Raw genomic sequence first — 17,055 nt, forward strand, 5'->3', positions numbered from 1 at the left:
ATGATGTAAGAAAATTTAAAGAATTACATACCTCTAATTATGTAGATAGTAGTTATCAGATTTTCTTTCTTCTAAAAGTGTTTCTTCTTTTTTTTTTATTTATCTTGATATTTTAAACTTTGTCACATTCGTTATTGTCTAACTTAAAAGATATATATACTTAAAAAAAAATTATGTCGCACTTAACCACTTATATTACGTTATACGTTAATAACTATACATAATTACGTTAAATTTTATTTTTAAAACTTTCCGAATATGATTTTTAACACAATTCAATCGAAATTTTCACAATAATTTTATATATTCTCCGTATTTGTAAAAAGAAATCGAGCACGCAATCAATACGTCTTTATTCCATCACGAAGCTCGAATTTAAACTAATGATCAATCAACCGAATCGAAATCGAGTAATATGATTGGCCCGAATTTAAAATTTTTCTAGCGCGCTCTTTAGTGAGAGAAAGGATACTAATCCCATGATTCCTTTCGCGCAATATATCGATTCGCGATCCAATCGAGATTTTGATTTCTGTTAGAAGGTGTCGCCATCTCAAGGAGTACAATTTTTTAAAGCATTCCGAAATTCTCGCGCTCTGCCGGCCAGGCGGCAATCTGCGAGACTACGTTAGTGTTCGCTGTTCGCGTATAGTGCTTGCGCGTATTCTAAACTTCGTTTTTCCGCAACCGATTTTTTTATTCGGAAAATCAAGTGTCAACATCAGTTATGAAGTGCAGAAGTCATAATGATCGTACGCTAGTAGATTAAAGGTGAGTGACCGTTTAAGTGTGTCCTTTTTATCCGGATCATGTGTATTATCACGTGTGAAAATGCTATGTGATGGTAACACTTTATGCGCGTGGTAATCAGCGATTTTTATACCGTTCTCGAGTGAAAGAATCATCGAGCGCGATTATTTGCAAACGTCAATAACAAATCTTGTGTATAAATTTGACGTTTAAAAAAAATTTTTTTTTCTTTTCAATTTTATTATAAAATTTTGTTCGATATATATATATATATATACACACATACACACACATACATATATATATACATTGCAATAGCTCGATTTGATTAGTTTTGCATGTAAGTTTCCATCAACTCTGCAAATAAGCGTCTACGATAGATCCGTAAGTAGGACATGTAAATGCATCGATTAGTTGATTATCAGTGGCGGGATAATGTAATTGATAAGACGTAAACGAAATTTCAACGCGTTTCATATTCATTCGATTATTATACCTCGTTAAATGCAAAAAAAAACAATGTGTCGTTACATAAGAACAAATATGTTCATTAATTGAACCGATATGTTTTTAAGCGTCAATAATCAACCATAATTCATATTTTTCATCATTTTCATTTGCGAGTTCGCGGGTTTAACGCGATGTAACCCCACTACCAGACACCGCGACATCTCATTTTTCACGAATGTGCATTTTCTACGAACAGCATTTCTCGACGCGTTGAAAATCGTTTAAAATTAATTCATATTTGCCATTAAGCGAAACACATAAAACGTATTATAAATTTTTATTTTGTATAATAAATTAATAAAATGTATATATATATATATATATATTTAAAAAATATACGCAAAATCGATTACATAGTCGTTTATCGCATCGAATAAATCGATTTTCAGTTATCGATTTATATTGATTTTCGCGTGCCTCATTGTAACTCGAATGCCAGTCGATGCAATTGATCTAATCTAAACGATTAAAAACGAGATTGCAATTGCGTTACACTGTGTATAGTGGTTTGAATAGCGCATTATACGATGATAAAACATCTTAAGTAATTAATTAATAAATTTATATTCTTAATTAAGTTTCGGAAAATACGAAATTGAATATATCATATTGCATTGAATGATAAATAATCTTTATAATTTTTGCAAATTTTTATTTTCAAATCGTAATTGAATGTTATTTTCTTTTCTTCGAGAAAATCGAGACGCAAAATTTATTACAATGATTGTTTTTTAGTAGCTAATATTCACTGTAAAGCATTGCATACATAATGATTAATATAAAATCTACATAAACTTGTTGACATACACACAGGCACATATACGCTATATTAATCATCCGACACATGAGACAAAAAAAATGCAAATTTATCGGTGATACATTGCCATATAATAATAATAATACCAATGGCAAGATAATAACATGTAGATAATAATAATAATATATATATATATATATATATACAATTCATCACAAATATACGCGTATACAAGCGTACGCGAAACCTTGTTATATCACTAAGCACATCTGCACGCCGTCTACATAACCACAAAATATGTATCGCTCGCAATACTCGTATTTGTCATATCCGTGTTTCGTTCTTACATGCGCGCGCAAGCGTGTATACGTGTCATACGTAATAGAAGGTTAAGCTAGGTTGACCGACCATGATGCAGAGTGCATGCGTAACGAATAGTTCACGCCGATCGTACAAGAGAACACATACATACGCGAGGAGGAGAACAAAAACACGATATCGTGCGTGTGTTTTCGTGCATGCATAGATGATAAGAGGCGACACGGCGTTATATCATCGTCTACGAGGCACATGGCGAGTATTGCGACACGATTGTCGCAGTTCTTTCACCCATTCGATTTGACCGTGGTGTACAATGCGTTAATATGCATCTAACTGAAATCGGCTCGGTTGGTAATCCTTCGAGACGCGAATCGATAATCGATTCTCTGATCTGCACCAGTGGCGCTGACGATGAACCGGTCATCGTGAGTCAATGGGTGGACGAACTTGAGATGAATTGAATGTTGATTAGTCTTAAATTAGAGTTTTAATAATGGTATATGCATCAATTGTTACGGTCTGCGAGGTTGATGTAATGATATACGGATAATATTAACCGTGTACTAATATAGCAATGTCGTCACTTGATTCAGATGTGCTTTTTATTGGTGATGAATTAATTTACGGTAAATTTATTTAGTAATTTTTTAATAATAAAGATTATTTTTCGTAATACTTGGAATCTGAATTTTGAATCGTATTTCAGAATTTCTTTTACAGATTAGCGTACAAGTGTAAATTTATACAGGAAATTCCAAGTTCGAATATAATATGAAATCGTTTTATCGTATTTGTCGTAAATCATGATACGTTTTTCTTGAAATAAATTTACAATCTTGTATTTTTAATTTAACACTTTCCTGGAATCGCGTATCTAAATATCGTTCTTTTATAAATTGATTCAATTGATTTTTCAATATAAATCGATTTCTTGCATCATTATTATTTATCGTTACAAAAACAAATTTTTTTTTTTTTAAATTAATAAAGAACACGATCCACAATATATCTTCGGAAAAAGGAAAGAATTTTGTAATTTTTAATTCAAAATCGGATTTCTTCTTCGGGAAATCGTTCTCTCGACCTTCTCGTTGTTACTAATAATTACCGAGTAATTAATGTTATTTCTGTTCTTCCGATAATTACGATACGTTGACTGATTGCATAATGAAAATCTGAGAAACGAACCGATTCCTCCGATTCTGGAGCGAATTTTCTCGTCAAAGTGACTTTTTCGTCAACGAGATCAATCTCGTCGGCCACTTTTCAAGTCGGCCGTTTCATTAACGACCAAGTGCAGAGGAGAGAAAGCAGGAACTGGGCAGTAGTTTACTACCGCGTGTGGTTCGCCTTTGTTGCACAGACGTACTAAACTACTGACCTCCCTTCTCAAGAAACTCGCGCAGCAGACACACCCGTGCTTCTAAACGTAATCATAAATATGCCTGTCATACTTGTCGCACACGTTAACCTCTCGTATTCCGCGTTAGAATTTATCCAATTTTATTCCACGATAAAATAAAATATCCTGGCGTGGAATATTTTTAATTTCTTTTTTTTCGATCATTATCTTTCGACTTAATTTAAAATTCTTTTTTAAAATTAAAGAGCGAATAAAAGAATAAGAAATTTCTTCTTATAAATATACAATTCTCTATCCATTTTTTCCCCCAGACACGAATCTTTCTTATGTAAGGGAAAAATAGCAACATTTCGAAAGAAAAATTTAGAAGTGATTTCACAGTACCGGGAAATATGTTCGTATGTATGAGCCATCATCATCATTTTCAAAACATTTTCTACTTGCTTCGTCATTTTTTTTATCATCGAATTACGGTAAATCAACGAATAATGGAAAAACTTCCCATTCATCTTTTCATAGATGACACAGTAATTTCCAATCTTAAAAATTATTTTTAAAAATTCCTTTGGTTAAAAAGGAAGGTTAACGTCAAAAGTTCAATCCAAAATTCCACTTTAAGTAAAACTATACTTAAATATCTAATCATTAATACCAAAAAAAAAAGGAAGAAAAATGATAAGAAAATAATCGAATTAACACGATCGAAATAGTTCGACTCGAAAATGATCAAACTGGAATATTACTTGACAAATAAATCTAGATAAAAGGAAACTATTGATAATCATTCTCTCTCTCTCTCTCTCTCTCTCCTCCAAGAGGAAACTGTTAACCACGATCGCTCGTTAATAAATATAATACCACCAGTACCCGGTCACCAACACACCTCTTGCACACTTGAAACATTACGTAATAACGTCTTGCGTGTTTTGCGGTGCGCATTACTTCATATCAAAGCAATTCTCGAGTATGGCACGGTCATTTTCCCACCGTGGCCATACCTTCCTCCTCCCCCCCTCCACACACGCGTCGACTCGTTTCCGTTTGCAGAGAAGAGATTTTTTTTTTTTTTTTTTTTTTCTGTTAGAAAAATATTTCCGCCATTTCCTCCTTTCTTACGAAACTTGTTGGCCGCAGGACACGCGTAAAGTGGACGCTTACATCCATGGTAATGAGATTTAATTATTATTATTGCTATTTGCAATTTTAATTTAAAGGGGGGAAAGGAAGGATGGGGGAGGAGGGGGAATTAATTCATCTGGAAAATTGTGTCCTCGAGCCATCTTTGGAAATTACACCTTTGGTAAATAAATTGTAAATAAATAGTTTTTTTTTTTTTTTCCTTCTCGCCGCGATTTAATGAATAATAATCGAACGAAGTAACGAGATCCCTTTGAACAGGATTTCATTTTTGCGTTCGGAGATTCCTTTCTTTCGAATCTATCGTCGAAAAACGTAAAATAATCTAAACGCGTATAATTAAAAAACAATAACGAATAATGAAAAATATTATCGATCGATGATGCGAGGAATATTTTAAACGAGATGATATTTCTCTTCTACGTAATTAATTATAATTTTTTTCCACAATGTTAGACAACATTTTCTTTCAATACAAAACCAATGAAAAAAACCATTATTTACTCATCACAAAACAAATTTCAATATTTTCAATCCGTCTCTCTGAAAGGATAAAAATGCAGTCAAATCAGTAAGCACAATTCTCTCGAAATTCAACGATTACCAGAATCCTTATAACATCCCCCGAAATGCGAAATTTACACTCGTTACTTAAAGTTCCCTTTCCACTTTCCGCCATATTTCGATCGATCGATTCGGCGGAAAAGAAAATAAGCCCCCCCTTCCCTCCTCGCCTCATCGAGGTTAGAATCGAAATCGCATCATCGTCGCAAGGGTAGAATTCGCGAAAACGATCACGACTCGCTGCTTACGGTATATTTACGTAACGCGATATAGGCTGTGCACAAATCGGGGGAAGGGGAGGGGGAAAAAGTGAATCATCGATTACACTTGCTAGGCTGCAATATGGGCGATGGCTTCCTCGTTAAACCTTGAATGAGTAATCTGCCTCTGAGGTGCCTACGCGTTACTCGGGAAATCGCTTAATACTCTGGAAAAAAAAGGAAAAAAAAAAAAAAAAGAAAAACTTTCGAACTTTGACTCCCCCCCTCTCGATCGAACCGATGATCGGAACTGGAATTTTTCCATTTTTCAAAATTGGATCGGAACGATAAATTGCTGTGCGAATTTTTTTTTTTAACCGTGAAAAGCGAGTTCAGATTCGATATAGGTTTATTCTTTCTGTAGGAAAGAAGAGAATTAATTTGATTCTTGTTTTTCTATGTTAATCTGTAGATGAATAAGTATTAAATTGTATATATGTACACTTTAAGCACTTTATTTGTTGTGAATCTTGTGAATTTTCAAAATTTTAACTTTATACGTGTATATTTGTATTTTTCGTTCGAACGTTTTTTATCACGTCTTTTTAATTTTCCTCCTTATCTCCATACAACTGCTACAACTGCGTATCACGATTATGCGTAATTTTTCTAGTTAAGAAAAATGTATTCTTTTCCATTATCGAGTAAACATCGAACATAGAGCATAGAATGTTACATCATTCGTAGTTACTTGCAAGTTTCTCGCTGTTGACTTGGAAATTTAATATTTTACTCGGTGAAACCACCTCTCCCTCTCTCTCTCTCTCTTCCTCTTCCAGTTTTGCATTGTTCATTCTTATACATTCGTATATCTTCGTTGATGAGCGATCAGATCGCATCTTTCTGTTACAATCTTCCAATTTCAAAGAAATTAAAATATCTTGACGTTTCTCTAAACACTTATGAAAAAATATTCATGAATTTTATCAATTATATTTGAATCTATTCATTTACGTATAAGATAAAAATTATCTTATCTCAACGTTAAAACTATTATAAAACGATCAGAATGATCGTTTTTATCAAATAAGAAATATATATTTTTGACAATGTTGGTATTAAGTTTTATTAAGAAAAATCAAAAGAATGAGCGAATTCGAAGGCTAAAAATATCCCTAGATCGTGCCAACAGATTGAAAAAATAGTAATTATACTTGCAGATACGATCACAAATCTACTTGAATCACAATCGTTTTTTAATCATCGCGATTCGAGGAATGCAAGCAGGAAATACGCCGTACTTTGATTGGATAAAAATAATCGATAAAAGATGATTTTTACGTGGAAACAAGATCCAATCGTATTGAATATATATTCATATTCGTATTTCACGTTGTATAAATTATTTTGCAATTAATATTAATTCCGAAATAAACGGCGATATTCCCAGTTTCCGCTAGTTTTCTTGTATTGAAATCTTGTTGTTCGCAGATACGAGTCGGACCTTTCGACCTTCCTCGCGTTTATATAAACACGCATTCGCATATTTTCTTCCAGCATCGACGAGGGAAATGTGGATGACCCGATTTTCCGATCGATACGATTTGTTTCACAGAATAATTATGAAAAGATAATTTGCTCCAGATTATTATTGCACATTCTTTCTTAATATTCTTAATCTCTCGACGATTCTTATCTTGGAACGTGCGAAGGAACGAACGGATGATAAAGCGAACTAAAATTTGTAAAAAATATGGAGGATTAGTTTGATTTAAAAAAGAAAAAAAAGAAAAAAAAAAGAAAAGAAAAACAGCAAAGTGTCGATTATATTAAAAATTTGGACGTAAATTTGGATCGAAATGGAACAAATGATTGAGAAAAAATAAACGAAAATGAGAAAAATTCGAAAAGATAAAAATGTTTACATACCGTCTGCATATCCTCACGTAGAATTGTTGTACAACGCGAAATGGAAAGTCATGATTTTAAACATTATTGCATTGTTGCACGTGTATCTTTTTTTTTCGACTTTTTTTTTCTTTTTTTATTAATATTAATTTTACGATTATGTTAAAACGTGCATCGATGAAATAGGAAGAAACATTGGCATCGTAATTACGTGCTATTCGTGTCTTTATCATTATTACACAATCTCTGTTACTTAACGTTATCTCATTTTACGAGATTGAATTTTGCAAGTCAAACGAAATTTATTCCTCGATACTTTTCATTTGTATATTATTTTTAGTTTCGTTAGATACATATCTCGTGCAATTATGTCGTCGCACGCTTATTTGTCGTTGACGTATATTTTAGCGGAATAAAAAAAATGATAGTTCAAATTAGTAATTTCATTTATCGTGAAAAGTTTATCCATTTATTTGTACATAAAATTATAACAAGAGAAAATAGAACAGCTTTACGAATTTTACTATTTCCAATTAAGCCGAATAAGGAAATTATTTCCCCGATTAATTCCTAAATAAAACCTTCCATTTCAGCCTCGAAATTAGAAGCGAGATAAAACGAGTTGAATCGTTCCGTCACGCCACATATATTTCGCTGCATCTCTGCCTCGCTCGCTCTAATGCAAACTTACGAACGATCTTTATCCCACGAATTATTATTACAACTTTCTCTCGACCAACCCGCGACACTTTTTCACTCGCGTTTCCAATATTTAGTATCCATAATTGAGATACAGATACAGAGAATCTATAAGTCAACTCGATTCGATTACAATTAACCTAAAATTTTCGACACGAGACGAGACACAATAAACAAAAAAACATTTATCAAAATCTACTTTGCCTTAAGAATAAACGAAATCTTTGTTCCAATCACGAGAAAAAATCCGAATCTAGTACTCTCTTCCAAAAAGGATCAAATCCAACGAGTCTATCGCGTCACGTAGAAACGTTGAACGAGAAATTCGTTTCGTCTCCAGTCAACTGTGACCCAGTCAAGGCATGGCGCTAGTGTCGACCAGAGAAGCAGAGATCTCTCGCACGGCGCAGCAGATTCGAAAAGGTCGAAGCGTTTCAAATGCAAATAACATTTCTCTATTCGTAAGGGAATCCAAGTGGGTCCAGTTTCGTTAACGTCGTTTTACGTTTGATAATTATTCGCATCCAGCGGCGTGGAATATCAAGTTGGAATTCTTGAAACCACGCTACGATTCGGTCACGTCTCCACGCGTGCTGCATTCACTGCCGGCTTCACTTTCTCCGATATATGGCTCGCCGCCCCCCCCGCGCTCTCTTCTCCCCTTCGATCTTTATTATTTTCACGTCTATGCTTGCACGTTCGAGATGCTGAAACGGATTTTTCTGGTCTGATTGAATGGGCAATCTCTCATGGATCCTCTCGTATGTGTATTACATTTTCCAGACGATTAGATTAATTATGTTTCTCTTAGAGTTTCAGGCAATTTTCGATGGGTTTCGGTATCGGTCTAGAATTTTGGCATCTTTGTGATTAGATTAAAGTTTTAAATCGAGGAAGGTGCGTGGCTTTGAATACTTTTTTGGAAAATCTTCTTCGTTTAAAAATATATTCTTTTCCTAGCTAAAAATATCGAGTAGAACGTCGAAGAAAAAAAAAAAGAGAGATATCAGAACGCACGGATATTTCGAAAATTGATTTTAATAGTTGTGATTACGTTTCAAAGCAGTACACAACAATTTGTTTTACCTTGAATGCTAGATATCGAAGTGTCAACCGGTTTTTAAGTAGATAAAGTGTTTACGTGTCAGACACTGAATAAATAACTGTCAAACATAAACGAGTAACCGATAATCCAATATATAAGCCGTGAATTTTTGAATATCAAACGTCTTTTCATTCGATCCAACAGATATTCCGCGCGATACTAATAAAAAACGAACGAATAAGAATATAATAAAGAAAAATAAAGAGGTCATTTCGATGACGTGAAATTTAAATATACTTCCTCGAATATTTCCATCGATAAATAATCTCCAAAAATTTCATTTCTCTTCTAATAACGAACGATCGAGAAAAGAGGATAGATTCCACATCGATGAACAAGATGAACCCGGGACAACTCGAAGCGTGCCGCGGAGGAAGCTTGGCAAATATTTAAAACGGCCTTGCAACGCGCCAGTTCCTGCACAACTTTTACGTCACAGGTCAAGCACATAGGGGACACACGCTCGCGCTATCGGTGCACCGTGCTTCCAGTTCGTTACGTAATCCCGCATTGATAAGGAAATAAGTTGGTCGCCTTGACATTGCCCTCCTCGTAAATACGATTCTCCACTTCTTCTCGCGCTTTCCACTTTCCACGAACGTTCGAGGGAGGAGGATCCCGAAGAACATAACCTAAAAACATTTGGTTCGTCGGCGGAAGAAGAGGGAAAGATAGTCGAGAATCGATGAAATTTTATTCGAAATTTTTTCACTCTTTCATTTATTTATACCTCGTATATTCTTTAGTCTCGATTATAATAACGATATCGATGGTTAACTTGGGTTAGGTATTTAGAAAAAGGTAACGATTCGGATTTCGCGACTCCTTTAGCAGTAAATTTCGCATAGAGAATTATTTCCATCGAATTCTTGCTTCCATTTTATCTGACAGCATTGGTAGATTTGAGGAAAATTTTTCCTGCCTTCTCATCCCTCGTCTCGTTTTTGACAAACTGTAGATCGTCATATCGAATAAATATATCGTCTCTAGCCGAGGCTGATTCACTCGATAATTGATACAGTTTACGTAATTATACGAGTCGAATCCAAGTTTATGGTAATTACTCACGAAACGAGTAATTTTTAGAGATAATTCGTAGCAATTTCATTATGGATAATTACGATTATTAAAACCGAAAAGAGATATAGCGCACTATCGATAAAAAAAAAAGGAAAAAAGTTGTTGAAGTCATCTTCCATTTTATCCTCCATAAAAATTTTCCATTATTTCCCTTCCTTCGAAAATTCTTCCTCTCTCGAATCTTTTCATCGAGCCGCAACATTTCCTCCAAATTTATTTGTCCATACGCGTTCAAGATCCTCGCCACTCTCCTCTCTCTTCCTATTCTCTCTGGAAAATGGAAAAGCATTGGAATTCTCGCGCGCGGAGGGAGAATTTATTGCGTAATCGCGTTAACCATAAGCTGGATGGAGCGAGTCTCGCGTACACAAGTCACAGATGATTTTATAATAGTCAAATTGAACGTATTATATCATAGAAATACATACAGGCACGACTCGCGCGCGTAACGAGTTGATCGCTCCTCCCCCCACCCCGATTACGTTGTATTCAGATGTGTGCACAACATACGAAACGCTTTATTAAGTTTTTGCGTTCATATATATATGCATTACGCGATGGAATTTATTTTTCGCATTCTGCGTTGTAATTCATCGAATTCCTTTTTTTTTTTTTTTTCATAATCGATATCGTTAAAAGTATCGTTTACAAATTACTCTGAAATTATCAAGAAGAAGATATTTCCAAGAGCCGTGGAGGAGGCCCTCTACGGGGCAAAATTTCAACTAATTTCTTCGAGAAAAGTACAGGTTAGGATAATCGATCCTCGACAACGACGTTATTTATCGTCGATGAAATTGCGAAGTGGAATTACAAATTCGTATTTTACACTTGTCTTTCGCGTACACTTATCCGTTTCGATGCGTGGACAATGTAAAGCTGGGTGTATATAAAGCTGGTGATGGGTCGCGAATATGACAATAGGTTGGAGGATACAGATGTTCAGAAACGGACGAGGCGACGTATTAAATGAAAAGATTCTAACGACCCTTCATTCCCACCTGACACTCTTCCATCCTTGTATCGATGCCATCGTAAATACGATAAATTGAATATTTAGCTTTGACCCCCATTCAATTTTATACAATCAATCGTTATACAAATGTATCTTCACGCGGCTTTATTCGTTATTTTCATCCGTTCCTGGCATCAAATTTTCTTTTTTTTTTTTCTCGATAATTATGAAAATATCGTTCCATCGAATTTGATCCACCTTATTGCGATTTAACGATACCAAAATTGGCGAAAAAAAAATACTCGCGCAATAATTACTTACGGATAAGAATTATAACCAATTTGCATCGAAAACACAATAGAAAGTTTGCGAACAAACGAAAAAAAGGAAGAAGGAAAATGCTAATTACCATTCACGTTCGGAATACGAAAAACGTATAAATACGGTTTGCGCGGTATTATATACAACGCGTATACTGCACGCTCGCCTGCCACACATTTTCGTGCTTCTCACCGAGAACTCCGGTTGAATTCCAGTTACGTAAGCTTGTACCGACAACAGTACAACAATTTAACCACGTGATTATATAAACGTCATCAAGCCTGCGCCTGACAGATTATGTCTTGTCGCCGACATCCCCTATCGTCGGATCGGCGAGTCATAAAAACGGCTCCTTTCTTTCCCCCGACAATGAACGGTGTACACGGTGCGTAGAGCATCGAAAGTAACGAGATAAATGCGATGGAATTATTTCGTTATCCCTCTTTGCCAAACGAAATTTTCGAGCGGATTTTTTCAATCTAAATTTCTCGATTTCCCTTCCCTCTTCGCCGTAGAAAAATACGAAGATCGAAAAGAAACGTGGATTCTTACGTGTACGTAAGAATACGTAAGAGTGTCGGGGCGCTAGTACCGAGCAGTGCCGTGGCGCTAGTGTCGCCTCGACATTCGTCCACGAATATGCACAAAACCGTTTGTATCTTGAAAGCGTGATGCGTTTCAACGATCGATATTCGTACGATACGAAAAATTTTAAGAGATGCATTCGATCCATTTAATTAGCAAGGTAAAATCTTATCTTATAATGTCTTATTAACTCGGTTTACCGACAAATTTCCGTGCGATTGTATTACGGTGGATAAAGTTAAAGCACGTGGGCGTTCCCATCGACTTGTTCCCCACGATTGTAATGAGAAGCTATAAAACTGTGTATATAATTTTTATCTCCGCATTTCTCTCCGCGTTATCGAGATTTCAGATCGGACGAAAGATAGTCACTTTTCACGCGCCAACGAATCGACTCGAAATTTTCTGATAATTTTGATAAGCGATTGTGCAACCTGTTGCGATTTATCGATCCGAATGAATAATTGTAATAATAATGAACGTCTCGTTCATTAATATTAAAATTTACCATATTTCTTTCCACGTATAAATTTGTCAAAGGAATTTTTGCTCATTTATTTCCACCTTTCCCCCCTTTTATTTATCGAGAATCGAAAAGTGAAAATGGAATACGACCAGGCTTCTTAATTTAACGCCTTGCGTATTCTTGTTTCGTTCACGTCTGACTGGACAATTCGGTGCTTAATTAACAAGTTGTATCGAGCCAATTATAAAAACGTAACAATGATACGAAAAGAAACGAGATCCGCTAATTTGTCACGCCGTCAACGTTATCGACCAATCTTTCCTCTGCAACTTCGTTTCTCGCAATATTTTCTTTCATCAAACTCAATTAAAACTAGGAAATTGGTTGAATTTCTCACGAATAATCAATGATACTCCATTTTTAATACCCCTCTTCTTTTCGATCTTTCTTGAAAATTTCTTTCGACAGGGGAGGAAAGATACAAGGAAAAAAAATTCTTCGATTTTACTTCATTAAACGATATCCCTGTACTTTTATAACGTGTATACATATATATCCGTGTAATTTCGAAAAACGCGTAATTCGAGCCACGTATCGTCCAATTTTCTGCAAATCGGGCAAAAATTCGAGTCGTTCGTTATTTCCTCCTACGAGTCGCACTGTATCAAATATTTAAAGAGAGAATGCTATAATCGAATCGTTTTAAATTGCAGATAATCGGGCCATGCAGCCAAATGAAGGGTCAAGCGGGACTGGTCGAGGTAGATTTGAGGGTATTTATCGTCTTTCCTCCCTAAAATTATACATTATTGACGAACAATTTTCCTTTCTCGATCGACGAAACGCGACAGAAAATTTTCACCAAAACGCGAGATTTCGCGAAATATTAATTGAGCAGGGAAAGGGCATGATTAAGGGACGAAAGAATACGATTTCACGGGTTCAACAGGTTGGGGAGGGTCGGCCGGTATTGCGTTGCACGGAAGATTGACCAGTGTTATCTTACCAATCAACGGGATTCTCTTCTGGTCACTCGAGCGTATCCTGGAAAATAATCGATACCTCGAGACGCTATTACTTCTTTCCGAATCTTCTTTTTGAATCCAAGAGAATTTTTATTCATTGTGTAAAGTAAAGCGATAAAAATTCACGATTACACTAAGTAAAAAATTAGTATATTCTATCGATAAACGAATTTGATGGATCAAGATAGCCAATTACGAATGCTAGATTCAGATTGAATATATATTTATACGTGAATAGATCGATTAAGGAATCGATAAATCAAATGAACTTGTACATAGCGGATCGACCGATATTCTTCGAAATTTTTATCATCGAGGACGTGTTGCTTCTTACACCCGCTTCAACGATCTCAAAAAAAAAATAAAAAAGATTCACCACCGACACCATCGATCACCAATAATCCAATATCTCTAACTAACCCGCTTCCGTTCGTCACATTTCCGGATTAACAGGGAATTTCAAAAATTGACCGTGTATCCTATAAGCCGATTGCCCAACTAACAAAGGTTAAGGTTCGATTTCAAAGTGCTCCCTGCGCCCGTCCCACGGCATAATGCGCGATATAATTGGCTCTGCAACTGCACGAGTCGACGCCGATCCGAAAAACGCAACGCGCGAAATCGCTCGATTAATTCGCCCCCCCCTCCTCCGAAAAATCATCGCTAATGAGAGCACGCCCCCCTCCCCCTCCTCTCTGTGGTCACTTCAAACGGTCCACGTCGGCTCGAGGAGGGGGGATGATATCGATGACAATTATCGTGAAACGGAAATCGGCGCGTGTACCACCACTCCTCTCAGGGATTATGCTCGAAGCAGATCGGGTTTGGATTCGCGTAATTAGCGTTAATTAAACGCGAACGTGCGCTTGGGAATGTTGGTAAGGCGGGGAGGGAGGGGAGAGAGGCGTTGGACACGTGTCGTCGCGGCGAAGAAGGTGGTTTTCCAACATTTTCCATTATTCGACGATTGGTATTATTTTTCAGGAATTTTTTGAAATTTTTCTTCGGATTAAGATGGATTTTTATATTGTGGTTTTTTTTTTAGAAAGTTCCATTATTGCGAAAGGTGGTAATTATCGTTAAACTTTTCGAGAGTGGAGAGACAAAGGGGAATTATCGTTGACTATTAACATCGGTTCACGGTGGGAATAAAAATAGATAACTTCGATAAAAGAGTCGATTGCTGTGTAAAGAAATTTCCAAGTTCTTTTCCACTACGATAATGCACCTCTTTGTACAAAAAGTGGTGATTAAGTGGCGCACGTGCCTCTTTTCAATAAGGTGGATACGCGAAACAATGTAAAAAAAAGGAAGAAAATAAATTTCTTGGAATTATTTAAAATTTCTCAAAGAGGAAAAGAAAAATTTGTTGTAAACACGCGGGTATAAATATTTATCATAAGCTTATCAGATATCGATAAAATAAGAGAAACTTTTTTCATAAAACACAACCACCCTTATTTCCCTTCTTCGAGTTGTTTACAGGAAGAGTAGTCTTTACAACGAGTTCGCAAACGTCATTCCACCATTTTCCAACGATGAATTTCGATCGCAACAACAACGTAAAAACACGGAAACGTCCAAGAATAATTCCGTCTGTCATCGGCATCATCACTAAAAATTTCCGAGAAATTTCGATTTCACTTCGCACTTTAAATCTTTCTTCCAACAATTCGGGAAACTTTGAAAACTTTTGTTCTCGATTTTTCTGAAAAAAGAAAAAAAGAAAAACATTCCATCAGAAAAATTGAATTTCTTCTTATTATTCCCCTTGCATCTTTTTCGCGCGTTCCAAGAAAAATTCACGCGCGTTTATCGACTCGATGAAATAACGATTTCTATCGAGCAGCGCACACACACGCGGCGCGAAATATGTTGGTATTAACGTCTGGCCCGAACAATTCGCATTTAACCGGCTTCCCGTGATAGATATCGGGAAGAAATTCCTTAAAATGCGTGTATATTTTTAAAGGTGACGATGCCTCGGGTGCTCGAGTGTCATGTGTAAAAGTTTCTTATCACCGAAATGTACACGTTCGCGAGAGATAAAGAGGAGCGAATTACGGGCAAAATGCAAATGGCGTGCGAAAATACACGAATAAAAAAAGGGGAAAACAAATCGCCATTTACTTTGCACGATTAAATCTAAATGTAGAATAAACAAAAGAAACGAGTAGTTTAAGGATTAAATGTATATGATACACTTTACATAATAAAACGTTTAATCCAATCATTTGAGATGTATGCAATCTTGCATTCGTTTCTGTTGCGCGAGATTAATCCTCGCCTTTCTCCAGAATAACCACCCTTAACCTTATTGAAACTTTTCACCCCTTCGAAGGGGATGGGACCCTCATTGTCCGCGCTCTTCCTTCGAATTTCGAGATATCGAGTATCTAATCTCGATGTCCAACGTCGTTTTCTTTTGTTCTTTAACATTACAGTTTTGTTTTATTCAATAACTACACTTTCTTTACTTGCGAGAAAAAATGGAGACGATCACGCGAATAAGACGATAAGGAAAATGAAGAATAATAATTCGACTCGATTATTAGCAGCGAGAGATTTCTTAGCGTGTAATATACGCAGTTCTCGATGCAAATATATAATATTTTAATATCAATCGAGTGTGTCGAACAGAAGAGATAAAATAAATACAATTATGAAAATACGTATCTTTCTACCTAATTTTCTACCTTTCTGAAACTTTGGAGACCAATTTCGGAGCGATTCGAAGGGACGAGGAGGCAGCGCGTGAACGTTTATTGGTCTCCTGTTGCACCTTCCCAAGGGATTAGACCTGCGTATGATGGGATCCCGGTACCATCACCGAGGTGTAGGCGGTTTCAGTCACTCCCACTTACGCCTGCGAAACGCAACCGGCGTGGCCCCATCCTGTTTCGAATTTACCGCCAAAATTTCGTCAAGTTTGAAAAATGATTTCTCATTGTTGCGAGCGATTAAAGAAAGAACAAATAATTAATACAAAGATAAAGAATAAGATAAAGAATTTTCACGACGAAATAAAACAATCGGTGATTATCTTTGAAAAAACTTGGCTATATTCTACACCTCGAGAGATACCGAGCGATATCCCCTCCCCTCCTCGGAGTACAACGAGCATCGGCTTTAATAAATCGCTTTACAACTCGACGAAATTCGACGAAAATTAAACGTATTATATTTATATAGCGCGCATCGCAGCAGCAAACTACACTTTGATTCTTCGTAACCAACACACAATAGTCGACACCGAACTGTCGATTCGCGAAAGCGACTGTCGAGAGAAGGAACACGGAAGACGCCGAA

The 17,055-nt window shown here is 36.1% G+C and overlaps 1 protein-coding gene and 1 long non-coding RNA gene across 11 annotated transcripts in view; one reads left to right on the forward strand and one right to left on the reverse strand.

Moving 5' to 3' along the window:
* LOC107998504 (uncharacterized) overlaps positions 1-17,055 on the reverse strand; it is a 130,660-nt gene that overhangs the window by 88,948 nt on the left and 24,657 nt on the right. For 6 of the 9 annotated variants that reach the window (XR_009831729.1, XR_009831726.1, XR_009831731.1 and 3 more), the window contains exons 1-2: positions 7,532-16,939; positions 32-7,337 (exon numbers count right to left, since the gene is read on the reverse strand). The exons of the other annotated variants lie outside the window; for them this stretch is intronic. This is a non-coding gene — a long non-coding RNA (uncharacterized LOC107998504). Of the gene's footprint in view, positions 1-31; positions 7,338-7,531; positions 16,940-17,055 lie in introns of those variants that run through there. 9 annotated transcript variants of the gene reach the window in all.
* LOC107998496 (protein cycle) overlaps positions 13,430-17,055 on the forward strand; it is a 41,710-nt gene continuing 38,084 nt past the window's right edge. Inside the window, exon 1 of one of the 2 annotated variants that reach the window (XM_062081215.1) lies at positions 13,430-13,494. The gene's annotated coding sequence lies outside the window, so the exon portion shown is untranslated. The remainder of the gene's footprint in view (positions 13,495-17,055) is intronic. The other variant, XM_062081216.1, reaches the window with a different exon arrangement.

This window comes from Apis cerana, linkage group LG11 (genome assembly GCF_029169275.1).
Source record: "Apis cerana isolate GH-2021 linkage group LG11, AcerK_1.0, whole genome shotgun sequence".
NCBI classification, from domain to species: Eukaryota; Metazoa; Arthropoda; class Insecta; order Hymenoptera; family Apidae; genus Apis; species Apis cerana.